Genomic DNA, 19,429 nt, shown 5'->3' with positions numbered 1-19,429 from the left:
CGAACAGCGCGACTGCCTGCCTTTAAAAGTTAGTCCGTCGTAAGAAAGAGCACAGTCCGTTAAGACTGTCTGTAGTCATAGTTGGTAGTTAACAGTAGTCTATAGAGTCTACGAGTAGTCAGAAAAAGTGACTTAGAGACCCTGTATAATTCCTAAAGTAGCTAAGAGACAATTATTAATTTACTAAGTAATTTACTTTGTAAGTATCTCAATAAAAATGTCTTCAATTTCATACTTTGAACAAATTGTAAAAGATTTATGATCTCCCCTCGCCTCTTATAAATCTCTTGACAAAGGAGTCGACGTAGATTACACAGGCCGACAAAAAATTTTACCAAGAACCCGAGTATAGTTTTCCGAAGGTTTTTTGCGCGCTGAATCCGAATCCGAGGTCAGAATTACTCTGGTGGCTCCGGTTTTCGAGATATCCTAACCTTAAAGTGCAAAAAACGCTATTTTTGCCTATATTTGAGGTTATGTAGCAAAGAAAAGAAATTTTTTTTCAAAAAACTGTATACATGAAATTAAAGTATGAGTTTTCTTCTTTCAAATGCCGTTGAGTATGCTCGGATATCTTTTTTTTTCACGAAGTTACACAAATTTGAAATAAAAAGCACTTGGCTAACTTGCTCTACCCAGCGTCATGTGGGTGTGCCTGCTTAGGGGTTGGGAGGGCTGGTTTTAAAGGGTTGAGGAGGTATTTGGGGATGAGGCCTATCTAGATCATATTAGTACGCATACCTGTGATTAGAAAATGAGTTTTTTTATCAAAAAGCAGTTAATTAAACTTGCTCTACCTAGAGTTATGTGGGTGAGCCTGTTTAGGGGTTGGCAGGGGTGGTTTCTACCCGTAAGAGAGCATTTTGTAAATAGAAGCACGATGCTCACAATATTTTTTAGTGTTTTGTCATATTTCCAAGTTTGGTTTAAATTGGTGAGTGGCTCTTTAATATGGTTACTTGTTAGATAGCTTGGGTTGAATGATGTGGTGCTTTTTAAATTAATAAAATTTGAAATTTTCAAATTTGTGTAACTTCGTGAAAAAAAAAGATATCCGAGCATACTCAACGGCATTTGAAAGAAGAAAACTCATACTTTAATTTGATGTATACAGTTTTTTGAAAAAAAATTTCTTTTCTTTGCTACATAACCTCAAATATAGGCAAAAGTAGCGTTTTTTGCACTTTAAGGTTAGGATATCTCGAAAACCGGAGCCACCAGAGTAATTCTGACCTCGGATTCGGATTCAGCGCGCAAAAAACCTTCGGAAAACTATACTCGGGTTCTTGGTAAAATATTTTTGTCAAATTCTGTTGGCCTGTGTTATTTTATTAGATGGAAAAATATAGCAAATTCTGCTTTCATTGATATTTATTAGTATTTTATTGATATTATTATTGCTTTTATTGATATTTTATTGATATTATTCTTAACTGATATTATATTAAACTGAATAATTTATCTCAAGCAATATTACAATGCAGTCGAACCTGTGCTACACACTTGATTGCCCTAGAAACACAATTTTATTACTTTATAAAAGACGGTGGAATTATTCAAACATCACAGTTAAATATAGATGAAATTCAAGGAGATGGTGTTGTTTGGAGACCAATTCATTCTGCTGTTGAAAGTCGTATTAATACTATTAGTTATAGCAAACCAAAATCATGTGCATATAAAGTCGTTTTTAAATTAAGTAAACAAACTTTTACAAAAGCAAATAAGGAATTTTATAGCTATCCCTTATGCATTATAGATAAATATGGAATTTTCAGCTTAGTTTATTATTCAAAAGAGTAATGAAGAAGATATTAAAATTAAATACTGTAACACTAAAAATCAATGCATTTATAAAAGTAGTGAACTAATTGAATGGTTGGGAAGAAATATTGATGACGTTTTACTTAAGAATATACAACAATTTGAAGAAAGAGACTCTGAATGGTCATGAAAGACTATTGTTAGGCTTACAGTTAATATAAATAAACACAATCCACTCAAACCTTGCTCGTATATTCCATTACCCAAGGTCATAGAAATGAAAAAAGCTTGTATCAATGTTAGAAATACCAACAATGAATATTTTAAATGGGCTGTACTATCTTGTCCACATCCTACTGATAGAACCAATAATTATGCGCCGTTTGAAAAAAAATTGAAATTTGATGATATAACGTTTCCTGTAGAAATAAAAATATTCGAAAATTTAAAAAATTCAATGACATATCTATAAACGTATACATTCTTCAAAAATATAGAAAAAAATTTGAAGTGTCACCATGTCATGTAACTAGCTCAAAAAAATCCAAACATGTTATTCTTCTTTTAATTTAAAAAGGGTTTATTGATGAATATGATGATAAAAGCCAAAATATTCAGAAAGAAGGACCAATTTTCAATGAGCTTCATCATGTTTGGATTAAAAATTTGTCTCTTGTTAGAAGTCAAATAGCTTCACATACTAAAAAATTTATCCTTGTGAACGCTGCCTCCACTATTTTACTACTGAGGATCAATTGACAGCTTACGATATTGATTGTTCCAATATTGGTAAGTGTAACATCAATCTGCCTGATGATATAATTCTATAATTCAAATATTCGAAACGTAAAGAAGTGTTTCCATATGTTATATATACTGACTTAAAATGTTTGTTAAAACCAGTCGACAATAATCGTGCTTTTTAGCATTGGATTATATATAAAATGTAGATATGATGATACGAGTAGTTTGTCAGAGTATAAGTCTTAAAGAAAACAAACAATTGAAAAAGAGACGCTTGCTCAGTGGCTTATAAAACAATTTAAAATATTATTAGCTTAGTTGGGAGAAGTATATAAAAATGCTTTAGCAATGAATTTTTCTTTTATAGGTGAGTATACATTTAAATAGACTATGAAGTGTCACATTAGCAATAAAATTTTTAAGGAAGAAGAAAGGAAAATTAGAGATCATTGTTATTTAACTGGCAGATTTATAAGATCTGCTCACAATCGTTGTAATTTAAATTATAAACAGGCCAATTTTATTCCAGTAGTATTTCACAGTTTTTTACGGGCTGTGACTCTCATTTTCTCGAAACAGAAATTGCTACTTATCTAGATTTTGAGGGGAAAATTTCTGTTCTAGCAGAGAACGAAGAGGGTTATAAATCTTTTACAAAAAATGTTCTGGGTTATACGAATACGTTAACAGTTTAAATAGTCTGACAGAAAATCAATTACTTTCTATCACGGGATTTCATAGTCAATTAACAGATAGTGATATATCCATGGTAGATTACATTTACAGCTCCAGAATTTACCTATCATGCTATGTTAAACTGCACAAATATTAAACTCGAACTGGTAAGTGATATTGACATGGACATATTTATTCAGAAAGGCATTCGTGGAGGTATGAGCCAATATTCTAACAGTCATTTAAAAGTAAATAATAAATATATGGGTGCAGAGTTCGATAAGAATCAACAAAAAAGATTTTGATGTATTTTGATGTAAATAATCTATACGGATCGGCAATGCACAACCTTTACCATATAGGCAATTTGAATGGATTTCAAATGTCAGCGATTAAAATTTTGTCAATATTGATGATGATAGTGAGATAGGATATATATTAGAAATAGATCTAGAATATCCGAAAGAGTTACATGACTAATATAAGGACCTTTCTCTTTGTTCTGAGCATAGTTAATCACCTGAAAATTCAGGTTCGATTCAGAAAAAACTTTTATCTACACTTTATGATAAAGAGCGATATGCTATTCATTATAGAGCGTTAAAACAAACTAGAAAGTTTGAACTATAACTGAAAATGGTTCATAGAGCGCTAAAATTTAATAAGAAGCCTTGGCTTAAAGCTTATCCGGATTTATATACAGAAAAAAGAAGCAAGCTACAAACAAGTTTCATAAATTATTTTATAAGCTAATAGTTAACTCTGTTTATGAAAAGACAATGAAAAACAAGAGAAAACGAAAAAACATTGAATTAGTTACTCAATGGCTGAATTACTTCATAGTGATACTTTCATATATGAAATTCAAGACGTTGATATGTAAAGAATCATGAATGAAGATATTGATAAATTTGACACATCTGACAATCCGATTAACAATCGGTTTGATATATTTTTGATAATTCTCGATATAATGAAAGATGAATGTAATGGAAACATTATGAAGAAATTCATTGGCTTAAGGATTAAAATATATAGTATTGAACTACAGAATCAACTGGCGATGAAAAAGACGAAGAGAGTTCAAAACGCACACAGTTAAGAAAACAATTTCACATGAAGATTACCTCAGTTGTTTAATCGATTTGAAAATTATAACTCAAGAGCAGTGTATTATTCAAAGAAGATTGCATCAAGTACGAACTGATAAGGAGCAGAAGATAGCTTCAAGTCCTTTTGACGATAAAAGATGTTTACTCGATTGTAAATTTGATACACTTCCATGGAAACCTTACAAAACGATAGAAATCTTAAAACTGAAAGATAGAGTTGCAGCTCTGCGACAAATGAGAGGTGGAAAAGAAGTGGAAGATAAAGAAAATGACATACTACCATAGAGAGTAGTATGAAAATTTTACTTCAGTAATAGTTAATACATGTCGCTTAGTACAAGGTAGTAATAGGAAAGAAGGACCTCTTAAGAAAAGGAAAAAGTTAGAAGAGAGAAAATCTCTATTAATGTCGCTCAGGACAGAGTAGTGCGCTAAAATAGAGAGAAATAACGAGCTTTAAGAGAGAAGATGCTGATTTTGAAACGGAGAACACGCTTCAGTCTAACGCAGTTGTTCAGGATTCGCTTGAAGCAGCAGTCTTTTCCTATTTTCCTCTTCCTCTATTAGTAGAAGCTCTCCAGTAAATTTAATAAAAATTAGTTTCTTGTATAGTTCTTTAACTCTAACTCTTCATAGTCAATTAATGATTGATTTTGTTGTTTTTAAATGAATTTTTTATCAAACAATAAGATTGCGAAGACAACTTTTTTACCTAGAAAGTCCATGTCACAATAAGATAACCAATCTACGTATATGGTAACCAAATTGAGATGGCTATGGATTTAGCATTGTAGTGATAGTAGATGGTAAATTTGAGTTAGTTCTACTAAAGCGAGTAAGCTTAGCATTAGTAAAAGATGAGAACATGTTACAGAAGCTATACGAAGCTATTGAAGAAGAAAGGATTGTTTCTACTCCATCAAGAATGCTCCAACTTTAAATTTAAAAATTAATAATAAATAATTAATAAATTTATATAGTGAATAAGTAATAAATTTATATTTTTTAATTTTAACCAAGTTTTTTATTTCAATTTAATTGTTCTATCAAATCCTTTTTTATTGGAGGTAGAAGTAATTACTTATGCGCCCTTTCCGCTGAGTTTCGTCTTAGTATAAAGGTTTCATAAGCAATCTTAGTAGTGAAAGTCTCTCACTTCATAAGAGCGATGGTTGGGGCTTAACAAAAAAATAAATAAATAAGAAAGAGAGAAGAAGGTGATTACAGCGGCTTGAAAAGCATAGTAGTCAGATTAGATCCTCAAATGGTGATAAGGAGTTAATAGTAAGCCCATTCTATTAGAAGCAGCAGTAAGAAGAAGTAGAGAAGCTTAGCTATGTCAGCTATAAAAGGTAACAGAAGATCTCTCTCCTCTTCTAAGCATGAATGGTTTGCGAAGAAAGTTATAAATTTTTCCATACGAATAATATCTTCCATACGAAGAAAAAGACTCTAGAAAAGGCATTTAGGAACAGATAGCACGAGATCGTGTATGCTTCCAAAGACATATTGTCAAACTGAATAAAGTTATATCACGAGTATTGCTCAAGAAACGCATTACACCATACATATATATGTTAAATAGAATAGAAGTCCAATTCAAGGTAGAGAAAGGCAGTAGTGGCGGCTCGAAAACCAAAGTAGTAGGGATAGGTTTTAAAAGAGCAGCGAGCCTTGAAGAACTTCATTCTGTCTCAAGAATCGAGTGGTAGCTGTTGTAGCAGTAGTAGTAGAAGACATTTTTTATCTCTTGACCTGTAGCAAAATGAATTTTAAAATATTGAATAACATTGGAATGAAGCTCTTTCAAGTACTTTTTGAAAAGAATTATTATGAATTGTATGAAGATCATAAATATCTAACAACATGCATGAGATAATATAAATCTCAAATTATTATTCTTGAAGTCGATTATTAGTTCCGAATCATTCTACGAGATCGAATTTCAAGAGCAATAATCCATCATTACGATATTTTTATTGACCTTTCAGAAAGCGTTTAAAGATATTCATTATTTATACGATATTATGAATAAGTGATAGATTTCAATTTATTATTGAAATGTATAAAAAGTTTACTTATATTTTAATAAAGTTTATGTTATCTATATAAATTTGCTTTGTGCAGAGGAAAATGTCTCATGAGTGTTTGTATGAAAGCAGGTTTCGACTTGTCTTAATGGACTCACAAGTGACGAAGGTAAAATGGAAGCACCCCACAGGTAAGAACGAAGATTGTGGCTCTTATCCTTAAAATAAAAAAAAACATTGTAATATAAAAATAAAAAAATATCTATTTATTTCAATAAATGCTAGATGCATATAAATTTATATTTGTGACTCATTGATTTATAGTCTCCTTATTTATTCAAGAATTGTGAGTATTATCAAAGCCAAGTCAGTTCACGAAGACTTCATTACCCCGTCTTCTCAGAACTTTTTCTACAAGATAGATATCAAGATACAAAACTTTCGTAGTTCTTGCTCGTAAAAACCACCAACATTGGGTAGACTACCAAATTTATATAGACCAATTACGCGTATATTTTTTTTTTTTAATTTGCTTAGTGCTCACTCGTATTTTATCTGCCAGAATTTTGGTTTTTAAAAATACATTGATCGTAAAAGAATCGTCTCAACACTTGCATTTCGTTCTCTTTTGTTAAGTCTTTAGGCTTTGAATTTCTTGAGCGAAGTTTCAAGTTATAATAAAATTCTATTAAATCAGGGAAAAAGTCAACCCACTTATAATTTCCTCTTCAACTAAATTTTTTTCATATAATATTTTTGAGAGTTCGATTAAAACGTTCACAAATTAATTCTTTAAGATTACTATAAGTAGAATAAAGATTTATTTTATATATCATCATTAGACTTTGAAAATTTGCATTGTAGAACTCTTTGCCTCTATTCACTTGGAGATTTTTAGGAATGCGTCCTTTTTTTAATACAGACTCCATTTCATTAGTGACATCTGTAACAGTTTTCTGTTTTATTGGAACTATAAATAAATAACCCAAGCATATTTTGAGAATGAATCTATTATAGTTAATATATAGCGAAATCTTTTGTTCTCTCTGGAATAGCCTTACATCTCAACAAAATCATCTTACCATGTTTCGTCTATACCACGTATATCAAATTTTCGAGGTGAATAGTTGCGACGTACTGTTTTGTGTAACTCATCAACTACTCTTTGATTTTTCATTTTCAATATATTTGTTATTATTGATGCAGAAAGTCAAACGATATATTTACTAAGACTCTATTCTTATTATTTTCTTGTAACTGTATAATCGCTTCTCGATACCGTTGTAATTCAGACCTTATTATATTTAAAGAATTTTTAAGATTATTTATTGTAGTCGTAAACGTAGTAACGTCAGTGATTTAAAATTTCTCTTTACAAAATCTAAAATTTCACTTTATGAAAGTGAAATTTCATTAAATCAAGCATCATGCTGTTAGTGCCCCCCCTCCACTTAAGCAGTTACTTAAAGAATGCAACGAGGCAAAGTAATCGTAATCTTATACAAAGGAGGATAATATAATTATACAAAGGAGGACGTAACTGTAAAGCACGATATCCAAGAATTAATGATATTTATTATCGGAAGAAGAAACTATTAGTAGCTTGAATTGAGGACACTGGATTTTCTTATCGTACGTTTACTTCTATTTCTTGTGACATGACTGTGATATAATGAGGTACTTGCGTTGGTATAGGAGCACTACCTATTTTTCCCTTAGATTTTTTGTCTCCTTTCTGTAATGAGTGGCCTAGATGGATGAGGTAGGTTGTGAGATTATTCCATATGGCCCCAAAGAGTTAGTAGGACTGTCCGTAAATACTGTACCATTCCATACCTCTGATGAAGATTTCTATCATTTTTCTAATCATTTGAACGATAAAACAGGGTGGCTATCACTCCTGCACTGAATGTTCCAAACATCATGAACTTCGATTTCAAGCGGTGTGAACTAAGTGTTCACAAGCACTTTCATTAAATAATTTATCAATTACTCCTTTTTGGTCTCTCATTGTATGTCCTTTGATTTCTCGATCAACATTATTGATGACGGCTGGTTGTTCGAGAGGATACATAATTCGATTTAGAAGGTCCTGCAGATTTTGTTCTGAATAGATACCACTGGTAGCGAGAATTGGGATATCCTGATATTTCCACGTCATTTTGATGAAATGCTTGAGGATTTCAGATGTTCTGGCATCTTCAGGACGTGGCATAAACTTGTACTAGTTCTCGGTGACAAAAAACTAAGTGGACAATTAAAGTGTTACAGTTCACTATCATTCCTTGAGTCTTGAGTATATGCGTTTTGGGGGTCATGAATTTGGTGATATTATTATAAACCACCTTTAATTCTTCATAACATTTGGTCCCAGGTGCAATTTTTACGTCTACAGGAATACATTTGACGACGTAGACTAACTCACCAGTTGTTACCGCCATATATCCAGGTCCTTTCATTAAGTTATATGCGAACTAATCAGGTGAATAGGTGGCTATTGCTAAAGCATTTTTGAAATTTCGCGTTCTTGTCTATAACGCTTTACAACTACGTCTCTGTACAAATTATTTATTTGGTTTTCAATGTAACGCTCGACGAATACAAATTTAGAATTAACATAGCTGAATATGCCTAAATTACTTAATGATGGTTTTTTCATTATAACAAAGGTTGAGACTTCTGTTGTGGTTTTAAAAATGAATAACTTAGGATGTTCTGTTTTAATTATCTCATATCCACAGATTTATGGATAAATAAATATTTATTTATTTATAAATAAATATTTATAAATATTAAATCCTCCCTTTGGCCATTAACGCTAAGGTAACATCTTCTGTTATCAATGAATATATAAGATTTTGGTGTTCGTCTACAATTTTACTGGCTATTCCTTCATATAACATTCCGTAATGGTTAACTTTACATATATCTCTTGGCATGTTTTCCAAAACGTATTACCTCCTTCCGGATCTATGCAAGTTTCTTGGGTTAACATTTGGTACCTGAGCGTCGTTTTACTTGACAGTTATTTAAGTCAACTAATGTAAAATATTCTTGCATGGTTATTTTTACTAGACCTTGAACTACCACATTCTCCAAGGCTATACGCTTCAGAATATACAGCACAGTTACAACTGCTGTCGATTGTTAAACTACCGGTTAACGTTAATGGTCGGATTGTGGTCTGATTAACCTTGATATCGCGTAATACATGAATATCATCGAAATACATCGTACCGCTACTATATAGCTCTGAACAGCGTTTTTGGCTAACCTCGAGCATATATTCCTGTATTTCATCTTTAACAATCGAACTATAGGAATACATTCTGCAATGATAGATGTGACGTTGTAGTTGTATTTTACATTAAATTACGTGCACTTCCTAAAATTTATTTAACTGCAATAACTGTACATGGATCTGAGTACTATTGATTTTTCCGGAAAGTACATTACATTCTTTATCAGGTAGTGAAACAAAAGTGATGTTGAATGATCGCCCTCCACAATCGTACCTTATCATGGCTTGACCTTGATATGGAATGGTAGACAAAATTCACATGAAAAGTCCAATTGTTCATTCATATCTATTTTCTGAAAAATAAAGAATGTTAATTCTTATTTTATCTATTGATTGTTGAAAGGGAAATCAGTTCTTGATTAACTAATTATCCTTATTTCTAGTTCTAAGTTTCTTATATCTGTATTACTTATGTATTATTATTTTTACAGTTCAGCTTTATTTATTTTTAATAAGATTTACCTATATTCATATATTTTTATTTATCTTTTTAATATTATTAATATGTGATATCCTAACCCTATTCGCATGAACTACGAGGTGTGACAATTAAGTAATGAGACTGATTCCATAAAAATCGTATGTTTAAAAATTATTCTACAACTCTGCCATCCCCTTCAAAGTAGTCCCCTTGGGCAGTTATACAATGATTCCATCGCGTTTTCCATGTTTCATAACATTTCTGGAACGCTTCGACTGGGATGTCCGCGAGTACCCTCGTCACGGCCGCCTGGATGTCCGTAATTGACTTAAAATGGGTTCCTTTGAACACCGATTTTGTTCTAGGGAACAAAAAATAAAGTCACAGGGTGACATATCGGGCCAATAAGGCGGCTGTTGCAATACGGCGATCCCTTCAGAGGCGAATTATTGGGGCACTTTGCGGCTGGTGTGGCACGGTGCATTGTCGTGATGAAGGATCCAGTTACGAGCGATATCTGAGCGCAACCAGTTGATTCGTTTTCGCAATCTTCCGAGTACTAAAATAAAAGGCAATAAAATAATAAAATAAGAGGCAATAGTAGTCTTGATTTACAATTTGCACCGATGGAACAAATTCTTTGTGGATGATTCCACGGCTATAAAAAAGGGAATAATCATAGTTTTCAACTTCGACTTGCTCATGCGAGCTGTTTTCGGGCGGGGGGCATCCAGAGACAACCATTGTGAGCATTGGCGTTTGATTTCCGGGTCGTATTGGAAAAACCAGCTCTCATCGCCTGTAATGACTCGATCAAGCAGCGTGGGATAATTTTCCACTTGTTCCAAATAGTCTTCTGCGACGGTCATTCGATGCTGCTTTTGTTCCTCAGAAAGGTTCTTTGGAACCATCTTCGCGCACAATTTTTTCATCCCGAAATCGTCGGTTAAAATTTGTCTGACTGTTTCACGGTTCGTACTATTCCTACTATTGAGTAATTAAATCAGTGACATAGCCTTTGTATGTGGGTAATAAATCTCCCTCTTGTAATGGATAGCTTGAGGGTAATCTAGCTAGTTTACTAAAAACGACTTCATAAGGAGTATGCTTAGTGCTCTCTTGAACACAAGTGTTGTAGTTCAGTATGGCTAAGTCCAACCATTCGTCCCAATTGTTATCGGTGTTGGTATATTATTTCAGAAATTCTGCCAGAACGTGATGGGAGCATTCAAACGAACCATTAGATTGTAGGTAAAAAGCAGTAGTGTTTAGTTTCTTAATTTTAAAACGTTTGGCTATACGTTTGATCAGATTACTCAAGAAATTCCTTTCCTGATTAGTTGAAACGGATTTTATACAATCAAATGTACAAATAAATTTCTTTATGAAAGCATCAGCGATTGTTGTGGATGAAGTATCGGCTAGAGATACAGATAAATAAAACTTACGTAATTGATTTTGCATAGTCAGAATATATTCATTGTTCTTCGGAATTTTCTTGAGTGGTCCTACGATATCCATTGCTATTTTATCAATAGGTGATGGTTATTACCATAGGTTGTTTCGTCTGTAGGCTAGTTAATTTTTTTTAACTGACACACAAGGCATTGTTGTATTTGTCTTTGAATATCTTCTTTCAAATTTTTCCAATAGAAATTCTGTCTAATTCGGTAAAACATCTGAGAAATATCACGATGTCTTCCAATTAGAGATTGATGGCATTCATAAAACACCATATCACGTTTCTCTAAAGACACATAATCAAGGGAGTTCATACATATTAAGATCGTTATCCTTGTATTTCTAAAGACAATATCTAATAAATATACTATTTTTCCCCATTCTAAATTTCTTGTTTCTTTACTTTTAGTAATACGAATTTCTGTCAGGTTTAGACTAAACAGTAAGTCTCGTAATATATGCAAAGTCGCAAATATATTATCTTTTATATAATTCTAAACGTTCTCCGCATATTCGGACTCCGAACCGACAATATTTTTTTCCTTTCTATTCTCTTATGACTTCTTCTACATTAATCATTTCTTTACTTTCTATCTGATTGTTCTTAATCATTCATTATATTGGTACCCTCATCACGAGGTTCGCCATTACTATGAATGAAATAAGCTACGTTGTCGGCACGCATATGGATTGAATCCTTAATCTTAACCAGTTTTATGTATCCATTTAAAGGTTCATCAGGATCATTAAGAGTCGATTCATCGTTGGAGCGGTTAGAACTATCGATTGGATCGGTTAGAACTATCTATTATCCGGTTCTTCATCACTCAATGAGAATGATTGCGTTTTCTTTAGTTTACCTTGTAGTCTCTTGAAAGAGCTTCCATGTGGCTGAGGTACTTCATTGGGTTCTGGTTCTTTGTTTTTAGATATTTGAGGAGGATTCTTATGAGGCTTTCCTCAGGGTCATTTCACAAAGCTCATTATTTCGCTATCAGTCGGTGGGGCAGGTAAAGTACAAATTATATCAGATGAGTTTAGATCGTTTGTATTTTATTTTTCTTAACAGAAAAATTAATTGAATTTTTTTGTTAATAATATTTTATTTTCCATATTTATGAAAGTATTTACTGAATTCCAATAATTATGTTGGAGAAATAACGAATTATTCTCAATAAATATATTGTTATATTTACTTTATACAATGAAACAGTAAGGAATCCATATAAATAGTAAACAAGATTTTAGTATAATTAAAACTCAAAAAAATGAACTCAGGAATACATTGTACTTTCAAAGGCTGTATTTTTTAACTATTGATTTAGCGCGTTTATAATATAAATTATAAGAAATAATATAATTTAATGAATCAATATCATAGTATATCAACGTCGTGGGAATATTGAGACTTTATTTTAAATCAGAAGAATTCGAACGAGAAAAAGCATTATGAAATCCTTGTACATGTGAAAAAAAATGTAATAAGTATTACGATGATTTTAGTGCAACATATACACTACAGTTCAAAGCAAATAGATTGAGTGATATGACCAAAAGCAATAACATATTTAATATTGTAATATCCAAATGAGTCCATGAGTACCATGAAGCAAATAATTATATTAAAAAAATCTTTTTGAAAACTCACATATTAAATTAAAAATATATTTTATTACCATTATTACGTAATGTTCTTTGTGATTTTGCTAGCAAACAAATTATTTGTAATTATCAGTATAATCATATTCAATGTATTTCACTGAATTAACAAAATAGTTTCATTGAAGCTTTTAACTCAAAATGAAGTATTTGTCATTTTCATGTAAGTAACGTTTAACAGATGCATTATTCCAATTCTAGTCGTTAACAGTTCAAATGATATTTGTACTTGTCTATAGACAACATTTATTACATAGCAATTCACCTCCTCTAAATTGCAGATTTAATAGATACCAATTGAATAAAAATTGAATAAATTAATAGACTTAAAAATCACTAATAAATATGGTAATTTCGAAAAAGTAACTATTGAGGTCATTAGAATAATGTATCTGAATTTAATGTGGATAATCAAAATGATGCACGAATGACTTTCTTCTCTGAATGAAATATTTCTCAACTTTTAATTTTCAAACTAAAAATTGTTATTATGCATGGCAAATAAGCAAATCAAGGTAGGATTTCAAATTCAAATACATTATTTTGAATTGATTGACTGTGATTACCTGAAATTTATTTTACAAATCAGAATAAGTATGATTACTAAAGTCAATACGATCAAAAAATAAAAAATAAAGTAATATTTTTTTATACATAACAGATCAATTGGCAAAAGCCATATTTGAGTGTGTAGCAATTTTGCAAATGTTACAGTCCCTAGTAATAATAAGCGATGGAACGTTATCTTTCAATTAAATAGAGTCACGTTTATTGATAGTTACAATGAAGATATTAAATACGAGGTCTGTCCGGAAAGTATCGGGCCTACCTTTATATTTTTGTGCTAGCGTTATTCTTTATCAACTGGTGGGTGGCATCCTTCAAAGTAATTCGCACTTGATTGAATAACACGGTTCCATCGACGTTTCCACTTTTCAAAACAATCCTGGAACTCACTTTTAGGGATAGCCTTAAGTACACTCGTTGCATTGTTTTCAACCGATGTTTTATCATCGAATCGGTGTCCTTTGAGTGGTTTCTTTAGTTTTGGAAACAGTCAAAAGTCACAAAGGACTATGTCGGGACTGTATAGAGGTTGTCGAAGCAATGCGATATTGTGTTTGCTTAAAAACTGCTGCACAAGATTGGATGAATGCGCTGGCGCATTATGAGCGGCCGTTTTCTTCTTACTGCATCACGCAAACGTTTTAAAATTTGAACGTAATTTTCTTTATTGATTGTCTGACCTGTTGGTGCATATTCATGATGTACAACACCTTCTCAATCGAAAAAAACAATCAGCATTGACTTAACATTGCTCCGACTTTGACGTGCTTTTTTTCGTCTTGGCGATTCAGAATGCTTCCACTGAGAAGATTGTTGTTTTGTTTCAGGATCGTAACCATAAACCCATGATTCATCACCTGTAATAACTTTTTTGGACAATATCAAAATCCGACGAACGCGAAAAAGGCACTGTAAACAAAGACACGCTGCGTATGAACTATACGTCCGGCAGGTGTCAATAAGTAACCAATAGACTCGTGAGGCTTTACTGTTGACGTTTCTGTCCGGTAGAGGTCGCTCGAACACTATGGCGCGAAGATATAAACGTAGGCCCGATACTTTCCGGACAGACCTCATAATTAATTTATCTCATTTAAAGTCTTTAGCCACACCTTAGAAAGATAAGGACTTCCAAAAAAATGACTAAAAATGTATATTTTTTTATTAATAATTTTCATTAAAGGATAGAAAAATTAACGTACCTCTATATTTTTCTCCCTCCTTGATATCAATCTTCATAGTCTCTGTCTCTCTGTCTCTCTCTGTCTCTCTCTCTCTCTCTCTCCGCCATTGACTTCTTTTGTTTTCGGTAACGGTACAACGGTACGTTCCTTATTTATTATTTATCATTTTCTGCTATTTTTAATTCACACCTATACTAAATACAAACGATGTACACGGCCGTCACGGTCACGAGAATAATTTTTCATTAATGCGTGATAAAAAATCCTGTCTTTTACTCAAAATCTGAAGCTCAAATCATTCGCACGTTAAATGTCAACAATAAAGGTACTCTTTGTGCAGTATGGACTGTGGAGTGTGCATGCTGTTTACTAATTCAATCATAGAGACTATACTTATAATAGTCTTTAGTGTCCATGAATTCAATGCTGTAACGATGAGCGATGAGTGTGATGACGCCGCGCACCGACTGAACCACGTAATCTATGGCGGTCTGAGGGGTCAGCACGGCAGATGGTGGGCGAAACTGTAACAGTTCTTTCTGCTGATAGGCGGCGACGGTATCGGTACAGTATAGGAAATGACAAAATATCAATCTATCTGAAAAATGATTTTTGTCATCATTTATTGAGATTGTATTGAAAACTTTGCTTTGGATTTTTCACTCTTTTTCTCTATTTTTCTTATATTAAATTTTGTAATTATTAAATTTTTCAGCAAAACAAACGTAAATGGGACGAGTAATATTTTTTTTATAATTGAGTTACGAACAAAAATTGGAATAGAGTTAATATAAATACTGTGTTTCATTGATACATAGTAAATTATATGCCCATATAAATCATCAGTTTCACTGTAGGAGTCATCTACAAAGACTTTTAGCCAAAAAATGCCCAAAAACAAAAAAAAATGGAAAAACTAATTGAATTGATATAAATTGTGTTTGAGCGATGTCTTGCCTCATATTATGTACATATATGTATATTTGAGTGTCTCTACCAATAATCATTACATTACTAGCAGAAAAATATTGACTTATTGGATTTTTTTAGTTTTCCGCCGAAATTCCGTTCATGCAGTGAATTTCAGTGCCGATTTTGTTTGAATTACTTTATTTTTTTATTTTTTTAAGGATGACCCCGCATCGATATGGGAGTTATCATACATGTTTTCCGTGTATTTTTTTACGCGGAATCCAATGGATTGATCAGATTTACTGTAGTATCTTCTGCAAAGAGTTACGGCCAAGAAACATGAAAAACACGGTTTCTCTAATTTTTAGCAGGAACCCCGCTCGATATCCGGATTTTCAATCATACGATCTTATTCCTCGTAAAATTTACTGCAGGTCCCAAAGGAAGCGGAGATAATACAGGTTGAATAATTTCCAAATTTTTTTAAGGAGAGCCTACTCAATATTATGACTTGAAAAAATTTAGGTAGGTTTGTCTTATTATGAAGTATACTTGTGAATTTTTTCAGATTTTCAAAGCTTATACACGCGGAGAAAAAAATTATTTACAAAAAAAACCGTTTTTCGGCCATATAGAGACTTAGGGGGGTCTAGGAAGCTCGGATTTGCGGTAAACATATTCTTTTTACATGTAAAATATGCCTATAAATTTAGTTTCCCGATCCCGGAAGGGGGGCATTTGGACTATACTAATGGGGGTACCCTTTATTCTCTCTTTACTATCTTAGAAAAATACTGCGCCTAATATTCCAACATGTACCATCTTGAAATTATCTTCAACTACATGAAAAATTGTATTTGTACCCAAGAGTTTAAGTTCTGTTATTCCCAGAGTCAGTTGCATATTTCAACCTATTCCTTTCAGGTTGATGATGAGTAAAGTGTCGATAGTATTTTGGGATGGCAATAAACCATTTTTGATTAAATTTCATTCTGATCCTCTATCTATTCAGAAAAATTCTTTTGAGAAAGTGGGTGGATACTTTCCCTCGATTCTTGGAATAACTCGTTTTATTTTTGATTTGTCTTTGATATTGTATATGCAACAAGTACCAGTATAAACGAAATCTCTGACTTGGTGAAAAGTTATTGTCCTATCAAATAAAATGAATTATCGGGTTTTACAGTCAAGAATAGCTTTGTTGGATGAGAGATAAATGGCTTAGAGAACAATATCACAGGAAATTGGGAAATCGTTCTCAACTATCAGGAATTCAGTCTTTCTTCTATATACGTGGAGAGTAATTGTTTCTACAGTTTGAAAACTTTCTAGGCTAATGCCCGTCAATGTATGATGCCTAGTCATTTCTACAAATTCTAAGTAATGCTGTATTATGTCAATGTTCATGATATTTACTTTTGATCTGCTGTCGAGAATGTTGTCATATATAGTTTCAAAAAATCTTACACTTATGACGGGTACCTTGGCAGCAAATCGAGTTTGATTTATTATGGAAACAATTGAATATCCTCTAATTCTTCGTAGTTATCTATCCGAGTCATATTTGAACTCTGTGTCGGAATTACAGAGGACGCCTTGCAGTTTCCCTGATCCTGTCCTTATAACCATTTTTCCTATAACGTTCAGCTAAGACATATCCTCGTTTTCTGCAGAAAAGACATTCTATTTTCGATTTGTCAAATTTTTTAAGAGGAGGTTGGTTAGGAAAAGATTGACTACTTTATAATTAGGGGTTTTATTTTTGCAATCCTTAGCTGTATGTTCTCTGTTATTGCACAGTTGACGCGTAATTTCATCGATGATTTGTATCCTTCCTATATCTTGACAGCCTTGGGCCCTGTGTCCCAAACTGTTGCATAATTGATATTTAATTTCATTTATAGTCTGTAATGCGAAGCAGCTGCTTGTATCGTATCCTGGGTTTTCACAAAAATTACATAATTTCTGTTTATTTATAAACACGTTACAGTTTAAGGCTTCATATCCGTGTTCCTCATAAATTTGACATATTTTTATTTTATATTATGTTTCTTCGGTTGTAAGTAATCTGCAGTATGGCTAATTTTCTCTCTTAGATTTTTCTACAGTTCTAATTCCTTTTCTACTTTTATGGCTTCTTTTGAGGAATTGTTCGCACTTATTCCTGGTGGGAGATTTATTTCTATTTCCTGTTTTAGGCCGCGTTTAAAGCATATAAATATATTTTCTTCTAAGGCGATTTTTTCATCGAGATTTGTTGACTCGATATTGTATTGTCTTGTCTTCGCATTATAATCTTGGCGGTTAATAGACGGATTCTGTTAGCATATGTAAAAACCTTTTCATTATCTCTTTGATATTCATTACCCACTTCTCCTAATAGTTGATTCATTGTTTGAGGTGGGGCAACAATTTCTGCTAATTTAATAAGAGCTCATTAACTATTTTAAAATTGGTGCCAACAATAGTTGATCATGCTTCTCTTTCTAATTTTCCTTTTATAAACTTTACAAGGACTTCTTCACAATTTTAAGGCAACATATTCAAGGCTTCCTTACAATCTTTAGTGAACGATACCCGCTGCTTGGAACTTCCATCGAAGTTGGGTACAACATGCAATGCATCTTTTAGTTGAATTGTTTGCCTCGAGGATCTTTGTGTTTCTTGACTCATTTTGACCAGATTTAGTTTTACAGACAGGTTTTCTCATATCGATTTGTTTAGAATTTCGTCACTAATATCTATGGTGACGTCACCTAAATCTTTCTCTAAACCTAATCGACTGCTTGGAGCTGACCTTCTCATTAATGCTTCCGGTCCTTTAGTTATTTTCAAATTATCTAATTATTCGCTAAATTTCCATAATTTATCAGGGTTAGGGTACATGTGGTCGTGAAAATTGGATTTTGGAATTATAGTTTTCTTATCATCAATTTTTTTTTGCTCAAACTCGTCGGAATGCCTAAACTATCCTTAATTAATACCTACCGTCTAAGATATATTCCGGGCTTTACTACGCGTTAAATTTTTATCACACGGTTCCCTTTTATTCATGGTGAGAAGAAAAAATATTCTTATATATTTATGGAGAAGGAGAAGGACAGTCATTTATTACTTAATTATTAATTTATTTTGTTAGGTATGCGTATAATTTAGAAAATAACATGGATTTATTAGTTTAACTGCGTTTAATATAAAAAATGATGGAAAACAAAATGATTTATAATTTTAACAATAATTCTTGTATTTCCTTTTTTTTAAGTTGAATTTTTTTATTTCAATTGTCTATCTTCTTTATTATAGTTTGTCTCTCCTCATTTCCTTTTTTATTCTTTGCTTTTCCTATTTTTATCTTCTTCAATAGTTTTCGTCCGGAGCAAACAATTCTTCATGTAGCCTCTTTCGGTTTTCTTTGCTGAGATTTTTTATATTGTGTTGTGGGTTTGTGTTATTAAGATCAACTTAGTTGTAATTAGGATGCCTCAATTGTAAGTTATTGTGGATTTATTAGGGCTAGAGGCTTCTTCGGGATAGGACCTTATTTTCCAAAGATTGTCACACAAAGCCTACAATAGTATGGATCGTATATGTGCTTGCAA

The 19,429-nt window shown here is 32.3% G+C and overlaps 1 protein-coding gene across 12 annotated transcripts in view; it reads left to right on the top strand.

The window, feature by feature from the left end:
• LOC131673140 (dopamine receptor 2-like) overlaps positions 1-19,429 on the top strand; it is a 923,047-nt gene that overhangs the window by 5,714 nt on the left and 897,904 nt on the right. The gene's annotated exons all lie outside the window — the stretch shown is intronic.

The sequence above is a fragment of the Phymastichus coffea genome, unplaced genomic scaffold (genome assembly GCF_024137745.1).
Source record: "Phymastichus coffea isolate CEN01 unplaced genomic scaffold, Cenicafe_Pcof_1.1 PCOF00013, whole genome shotgun sequence".
Taxonomy (NCBI): domain Eukaryota; kingdom Metazoa; phylum Arthropoda; class Insecta; order Hymenoptera; family Eulophidae; genus Phymastichus; species Phymastichus coffea.
This window is presented reverse-complemented; position numbering and strand designations above follow the sequence as displayed.